Source organism: Urocampus carinirostris, unplaced genomic scaffold, assembly GCF_059441175.1.
Source record: "Urocampus carinirostris isolate Australia breed hairy pipefish unplaced genomic scaffold, RoL_Ucar_1.0 HiC_scaffold_46, whole genome shotgun sequence".
Taxonomy (NCBI): Eukaryota; Metazoa; Chordata; class Actinopteri; order Syngnathiformes; family Syngnathidae; genus Urocampus; species Urocampus carinirostris.
In genome coordinates, this window is record NW_028283153.1 from 142,501 (window position 1) to 151,644 (window position 9,144).

A 9,144-nucleotide genomic window follows, 5' to 3' on the forward strand; every position below is an offset into this window, starting at 1 on the left:
GCCAGTCCCCAAACACAAGCCGGGGACCGGCCCACAAGAGGCGGCAGCCAGTCCCCAAACGCAAGCTCCCGCGAGCCCCTGGTGACCCGACGAGCGAAAATTCCCCCCAACCAGCGCAAGTCCCTAACCCAAGCCGGAAGACGAACCACAAGAGGCGGCAGCCAGTCCCCAAACGCAAGCCAGGGACCGGCCCACAGGAGGCTGCAGCCAGTCCCCAAACACAAGCCGGGGACCGGCCCACAAGAGGCGGCAGCCGGTCCCCAAACACCAGCCGGGGACCGGCCCACAAGAGGCGGCAGCCGGTCCCCAAACACCGGCCGGGGACCGGCCCACAGGAGGCGGCAGCCGGTCCCGAAACACCAGCCGGGGACCGGCCCACAAGAGGCGGCAGCCGGTCCCCAAACACCAGCCGGGGACCGGCCCACAAGAGGCGGCAGCCGGTCCCCAAACACCGGCCGGGGACCGGCCCACAGGAGGCGGCAGCCGGTCCCCAAACACCAGCCGGGGACCGGCCCACAAGAGGCGGCAGCCGGTCCCCAAACACCAGCCGGGGACCGGCCCACAAGAGGCGGCAGCCGGTCCCCAAACACCGGCCGGGGACCGGCCCACAGGAGGCGGCAGCCGGTCCCCAAACACCAGCCGGGGACCGGCCCACAGGAGGCGGCAGCCGGTCCCCAAACACCAGCCGGGGACCGGCCCACAGGAGGCGGCAGCCAGTCCCCAAACACTGGCCGGGGAGTGGCACAAATTCTAAGTCCCACGAGCCCCTGGTGACCCGACAATCGGACTTAGTGCAATTTTCCAAGTGCTGCAAGCCAATGTTGGCCCGACAAGTCCCCAAACGGCAGCCCGGTTTTGAGCCACTAGTGTCGGCCTATAAGTCCCCAAACACCGGCCCGGTTTTACGACCACTAGTCCCCCAACACTAGCCCGGGATTCAGCCACTAGTGGCGGGCACAATTCCCCAAACACCGGTCCGATAATACGCGCGCATATCCCCAAACACCGGTCCGATAATACGCGCGCATATCCCCAAACACCGGTCCGATAATACGCGCGCATATCCCCAAACACCGGCCCGGATTTCAGCCACTAGTGGCGGGCACAAGTCCCCCAACACTAGCCAAGTTCTCAGCCACTAGTGGCGGGCACAATTCCCCAAACACCGGTCCGATAATACGCGCGCATATCCCCAAACACCGGCCCGATAATACGCGCACAATTCCCCAAACACCGGCGCGGATTTCAGCCACTATTGGCGGGCACAAGTCCCCCAACACTAGCCCGGGATTCAGCCACTAGTGGCGGGCACGATTCCCCAAACACCGGTCCGATAATACGCGCGCATATCCCCAAACACCGGCCCGATAATACGCGCACAATTCCCCAAACACCGGCCCGGATTTCAGCCACTAGTGGCGGGCACAAGTCCCCCAACACTAGCCAAGTTCTCAGCCACTAGTGGCGGGCACAATTCCCCAAACACCGGTCCGATAATACGCGCGCATATCCCCAAACACCGGCCCGATAATACGCGCACAATTCCCCAAACACCGGCGCGGATTTCAGCCACTATTGGCGGGCACAAGTCCCCCAACACTAGCCCGGGATTCAGCCACTAGTGGCGGGCACGATTCCCCAAACACCGGTCCGATAATACGCGCGCATATCCCCAAACACCGGCCCGATAATACGCGCACAATTCCCCAAACACCGGCGCGGATTTCAGCCACTATTGGCGGGCACAAGTCCCCCAACACTAGCCCGGGATTCAGCCACTAGTGGCGGGCACAATTCCCCAAACACCGGTCCGATAATACGCGCGCATATCCCCAAACACCGGCCCGATAATACGCGCACAATTCCCCAAACACCGGCGCGGATTTCAGCCACTATTGGCGGGCACAAGTCCCCCAACACTAGCCCGGGATTCAGCCACTAGTGGCGGGCACGATTCCCCAAACACCGGTCCGATAATACGCGCGCATATCCCCAAACACCGGCCCGATAATACGCGCACAATTCCCCAAACACCGGCGCGGATTTCAGCCACTATTGGCGGGCACAAGTCCCCCAACACTAGCCCGGGATTCAGCCACTAGTGGCGGGCACGATTCCCCAAACACCGGTCCGATAATACGCGCGCATATCCCCAAACACCGGCCCGATAATACGCGCACAATTCCCCAAACACCGGCGCGGATTTCAGCCACTATTGGCGGGCACAAGTCCCCCAACACTAGCCCGGGATTCAGCCACTAGTGGCGGGCACGATTCCCCAAACACCGGTCCGATAATACGCGCGCATATCCCCAAACACCGGCCCGATAATATGCGCACAATTCCCCAAACACCGGCCCGGATTTCAGCCACTATTGGCGGGCACAAGTCCCCCAACACTAGCCCGGGATTCAGCCACTAGTGGCGGGCACGATTCCCCAAACACCGGTCCGATAATACGCGCGCATATCCCCAAACACCGGCCCGATAATACGCGCGCATATCCCCAAACACCGGCCCGATAATATGCGCACAATTCCCCAAACACCGGCCCGGATTTCAGCCACTAGTGGCGGGCACAAGTCCCCCAACACTAGCCCGGGATTCAGCCACTAGTGGCGGGCACGATTCCCCAAACACCGGTCCGATAATACGCGCGCATATCCCCAAACACCGGCCCGATAATACGCGCGCATATCCCCAAACACCGGCCCGATAATATGCGCACAATTCCCCAAACACCGGCCCGGATTTCAGCCACTAGTGGCGGGCACAAGTCCCCCAACACTAGCCCGGGATTCAGCCACTAGTGGCGGGCACGATTCCCCAAACACCGGTCCGATAATACGCGCGCATATCCCCAAACACCGGCCCGATAATATGCGCACAATTCCCCAAACACCGGCCCGGATTTCAGCCACTATTGGCGGGCACAAGTCCCCCAACACTAGCCCGGGATTCAGCCACTAGTGGCGGGCACGATTCCCCAAACACCGGTCCGATAATACGCGCGCATATCCCCAAACACCGGCCCGATAATACGCGCACAATTCCCCAAACACCGGCGCGGATTTCAGCCACTATTGGCGGGCACAAGTCCCCCAACACTAGCCCGGGATTCAGCCACTAGTGGCGGGCACGATTCCCCAAACACCGGTCCGATAATACGCGCGCATATCCCCAAACACCGGCCCGATAATACGCGCACAATTCCCCAAACACCGGCGCGGATTTCAGCCACTATTGGCGGGCACAAGTCCCCCAACACTAGCCCGGGATTCAGCCACTAGTGGCGGGCACGATTCCCCAAACACCGGTCCGATAATACGCGCGCATATCCCCAAACACCGGTCCGATAATACGCGCGCATATCCCCAAACACCGGCCCGATAATACGCGCGCATATCCCCAAACACCGGCCCGATAATATGCGCACAATTCCCCAAACACCGGCCCGGATTTCAGCCACTAGTGGCGGGCACAAGTCCCCCAACACTAGCCCGGGATTCAGCCACTAGTGGCGGGCACGATTCCCCAAACACCGGTCCGATAATACGCGCGCATATCCCCAAACACCGGCCCGATAATACGCGCGCATATCCCCAAACACCGGCCCGATAATATGCGCACAATTCCCCAAACACCGGCCCGGATTTCAGCCACTAGTGGCGGGCACAAGTCCCCCAACACTAGCCCGGGATTCAGCCACTAGTGGCGGGCACGATTCCCCAAACACCGGTCCGATAATACGCGCGCATATCCCCAAACACCGGCCCGATAATATGCGCACAATTCCCCAAACACCGGCCCGGATTTCAGCCACTATTGGCGGGCACAAGTCCCCCAACACTAGCCCGGGATTCAGCCACTAGTGGCGGGCACGATTCCCCAAACACCGGTCCGATAATACGCGCGCATATCCCCAAACACCGGCCCGATAATACGCGCGCAATTCCCCAAACACCGGCCCGATAATACGCGCACAATTCCCCAAACACCGGCGCGGATTTCAGCCACTATTGGCGGGCACAAGTCCCCCAACACTAGCCCGGGATTCAGCCACTAGTGGCGGGCACGATTCCCCAAACACCGGTCCGATAATACGCGCGCATATCCCCAAACACCGGCCCGATAATACGCGCACAATTCCCCAAACACCGGCGCGGATTTCAGCCACTATTGGAGGGCACAAGTCCCCCAACACTAGCCCAGTTCTCAGCCACTAGTGGCGGGCACAATTCCCCAAACACCGGTCCGATAATACGCGCGCATATCCCCAAACACCGGCCCGATAATACGCGCACAATTCCCCAAACACCGGTCCGATAATACGCGCGCATATCCCCAAACACCGGCCCGATAATACGCGCGCATATCCCCAAACACCGGCGCGGATTTCAGCCACTATTGGCGGGCACAAGTCCCCCAACACTAGCCCGGGATTCAGCCACTAGTGGCGGGCACGATTCCCCAAACACCGGTCCGATAATACGCGCGCATATCCCCAAACACCGGCCCGATAATACGCGCGCAATTCCCCAAACACCGGTCCGATAATACGCGCGCATATCCCCAAACACCGGCCCGATAATACGCGCGCATATCCCCAAACACCGGCGCGGATTTCAGCCACTATTGGCGGGCACAAGTCCCCCAACACTAGCCCGGGATTCAGCCACTAGTGGCGGGCACGATTCCCCAAACACCGGTCCGATAATACGCGCGCATATCCCCAAACACCGGCCCGATAATACGCGCGCAATTCCCCAAACACCGGCCCGATAATACGCGCACAATTCCCCAAACACCGGCGCGGATTTCAGCCACTATTGGCGGGCACAAGTCCCCCAACACTAGCCCGGGATTCAGCCACTAGTGGCGGGCACGATTCCCCAAACACCGGTCCGATAATACGCGCGCATATCCCCAAACACCGGCCCGATAATACGCGCACAATTCCCCAAACACCGGCGCGGATTTCAGCCACTATTGGAGGGCACAAGTCCCCCAACACTAGCCCAGTTCTCAGCCACTAGTGGCGGGCACAATTCCCCAAACACCGGTCCGATAATACGCGCGCATATCCCCAAACACCGGCCCGATAATACGCGCACAATTCCCCAAACACCGGTCCGATAATACGCGCGCATATCCCCAAACACCGGCCCGATAATACGCGCGCATATCCCCAAACACCGGCGCGGATTTCAGCCACTATTGGCGGGCACAAGTCCCCCAACACTAGCCCGGGATTCAGCCACTAGTGGCGGGCACGATTCCCCAAACACCGGTCCGATAATACGCGCGCATATCCCCAAACACCGGCCCGATAATACGCGCGCAATTCCCCAAACACCGGCCCGATAATACGCGCACAATTCCCCAAACACCGGCGCGGATTTCAGCCACTATTGGCGGGCACAAGTCCCCCAACACTAGCCCGGGATTCAGCCACTAGTGGCGGGCACGATTCCCCAAACACCGGTCCGATAATACGCGCGCATATCCCCAAACACCGGCCCGATAATACGCGCACAATTCCCCAAACACCGGCGCGGATTTCAGCCACTATTGGAGGGCACAAGTCCCCCAACACTAGCCCAGTTCTCAGCCACTAGTGGCGGGCACAATTCCCCAAACACCGGTCCGATAATACGCGCGCATATCCCCAAACACCGGCCCGATAATACGCGCACAATTCCCCAAACACCGGTCCGATAATACGCGCGCATATCCCCAAACACCGGCCCGATAATACGCGCGCATATCCCCAAACACCGGCGCGGATTTCAGCCACTATTGGCGGGCACAAGTCCCCCAACACTAGCCCGGGATTCAGCCACTAGTGGCGGGCACGATTCCCCAAACACCGGTCCGATAATACGCGCGCATATCCCCAAACACCGGCCCGATAATACGCGCGCAATTCCCCAAACACCGGTCCGATAATACGCGCGCATATCCCCAAACACCGGCCCGATAATACGCGCGCATATCCCCAAACACCGGCGCGGATTTCAGCCACTATTGGCGGGCACAAGTCCCCCAACACTAGCCCGGGATTCAGCCACTAGTGGCGGGCACGATTCCCCAAACACCGGTCCGATAATACGCGCGCATATCCCCAAACACCGGCCCGATAATACGCGCGCAATTCCCCAAACACCGGCCCGATAATACGCGCACAATTCCCCAAACACCGGCGCGGATTTCAGCCACTATTGGCGGGCACAAGTCCCCCAACACTAGCCCGGGATTCAGCCACTAGTGGCGGGCACGATTCCCCAAACACCGGTCCGATAATACGCGCGCATATCCCCAAACACCGGCCCGATAATACGCGCACAATTCCCCAAACACCGGCGCGGATTTCAGCCACTATTGGAGGGCACAAGTCCCCCAACACTAGCCCAGTTCTCAGCCACTAGTGGCGGGCACAATTCCCCAAACACCGGTCCGATAATACGCGCGCATATCCCCAAACACCGGCCCGATAATACGCGCACAATTCCCCAAACACCGGTCCGATAATACGCGCGCATATCCCCAAACACCGGCCCGATAATACGCGCGCATATCCCCAAACACCGGCGCGGATTTCAGCCACTATTGGCGGGCACAAGTCCCCCAACACTAGCCCGGGATTCAGCCACTAGTGGCGGGCACGATTCCCCAAACACCGGTCCGATAATACGCGCGCATATCCCCAAACACCGGCCCGATAATACGCGCGCAATTCCCCAAACACCGGCCCGATAATACGCGCACAATTCCCCAAACACCGGCGCGGATTTCAGCCACTATTGGCGGGCACAAGTCCCCCAACACTAGCCCGGGATTCAGCCACTAGTGGCGGGCACGATTCCCCAAACACCGGTCCGATAATACGCGCGCATATCCCCAAACACCGGCCCGATAATACGCGCACAATTCCCCAAACACCGGCGCGGATTTCAGCCACTATTGGAGGGCACAAGTCCCCCAACACTAGCCCAGTTCTCAGCCACTAGTGGCGGGCACAATTCCCCAAACACCGGTCCGATAATACGCGCGCATATCCCCAAACACCGGCCCGATAATACGCGCACAATTCCCCAAACACCGGTCCGATAATACGCGCGCATATCCCCAAACACCGGCCCGATAATACGCGCGCATATCCCCAAACACCGGCGCGGATTTCAGCCACTATTGGCGGGCACAAGTCCCCCAACACTAGCCCGGGATTCAGCCACTAGTGGCGGGCACGATTCCCCAAACACCGGTCCGATAATACGCGCGCATATCCCCAAACACCGGCCCGATAATACGCGCACAATTCCCCAAACACCGGCGCGGATTTCAGCCACTATTGGCGGGCACAAGTCCCCCAACACTAGCCCGGGATTCAGCCACTAGTGGCGGGCACGATTCCCCAAACACCGGTCCGATAATACGCGCGCATATCCCCAAACACCGGCCCGATAATACGCGCACAATTCCCCAAACACCGGCCCGGATTTCAGCCACTAGTGGCGGGCACAAGTCCCCAAACACTAGCCAAGTTCTCAGCCACTAGTGGCGGGCACAATTCCCCAAACACCGGTCCGATAATACGCGCGCATATCCCCAAACACCGGCCCGATAATACGCGCACAATTCCCCAAACACCGGCGCGGATTTCAGCCACTATTGGCGGGCACAAGTCCCCCAACACTAGCCCGGGATTCAGCCACTAGTGGCGGGCACGATTCCCCAAACACCGGTCCGATAATACGCGCGCATATCCCCAAACACCGGCCCGATAATACGCGCACAATTCCCCAAACACCGGCCCGGATTTCAGCCACTAGTGGCGGGCACAAGTCCCCAAACACTAGCCAAGTTCTCAGCCACTAGTGGCGGGCACAATTCCCCAAACACCGGTCCGATAATACGCGCGCATATCCCCAAACACCGGCCCGATAATACGCGCACAATTCCCCAAACACCGGCGCGGATTTCAGCCACTATTGGCGGGCACAAGTCCCCCAACACTAGCCCGGGATTCAGCCACTAGTGGCGGGCACGATTCCCCAAACACCGGTCCGATAATACGCGCGCATATCCCCAAACACCGGCCCGATAATACGCGCACAATTCCCCAAACACCGGCCCGGATTTCAGCCACTAGTGGCGGGCACAAGTCCCCAAACACTAGCCAAGTTCTCAGCCACTAGTGGCGGGCACAATTCCCCAAACACCGGTCCGATAATACGCGCGCATATCCCCAAACACCGGCCCGATAATACGCGCACAATTCCCCAAACACCGGCGCGGATTTCAGCCACTATTGGCGGGCACAAGTCCCCCAACACTAGCCCGGGATTCAGCCACTAGTGGCGGGCACGATTCCCCAAACACCGGTCCGATAATACGCGCGCATATCCCCAAACACCGGCCCGATAATACGCGCACAATTCCCCAAACACCGGCCCGGATTTCAGCCACTAGTGGCGGGCACAAGTCCCCCAACACTAGCCAAGTTCTCAGCCACTAGTGGCGGGCACAATTCCCCAAACACCGGTCCGATAATACGCGCGCATATCCCCAAACACCGGCCCGATAATACGCGCACAATTCCCCAAACACCGGCGCGGATTTCAGCCACTATTGGCGGGCACAAGTCCCCCAACACTAGCCCGGGATTCAGCCACTAGTGGCGGGCACGATTCCCCAAACACCGGTCCGATAATACGCGCGCATATCCCCAAACACCGGCCCGATAATACGCGCACAATTCCCCAAACACCGGCCCGGATTTCAGCCACTAGTGGCGGGCACAAGTCCCCAAACACTAGCCAAGTTCTCAGCCACTAGTGGCGGGCACAATTCCCCAAACACCGGTCCGATAATACGCGCGCATATCCCCAAACACCGGCCCGATAATACGCGCACAATTCCCCAAACACCGGCGCGGATTTCAGCCACTATTGGCGGGCACAAGTCCCCCAACACTAGCCCGGGATTCAGCCACTAGTGGCGGGCACAATTCCCCAAACACCGGTCCGATAATACGCGCGCATATCCCCAAACACCGGCCCGATAATACGCGCACAATTCCCCAAACACCGGCGCGGATTTCAGCCACTAGTGGCGGGCACAAGTCCCCAAACACTAGCCCGG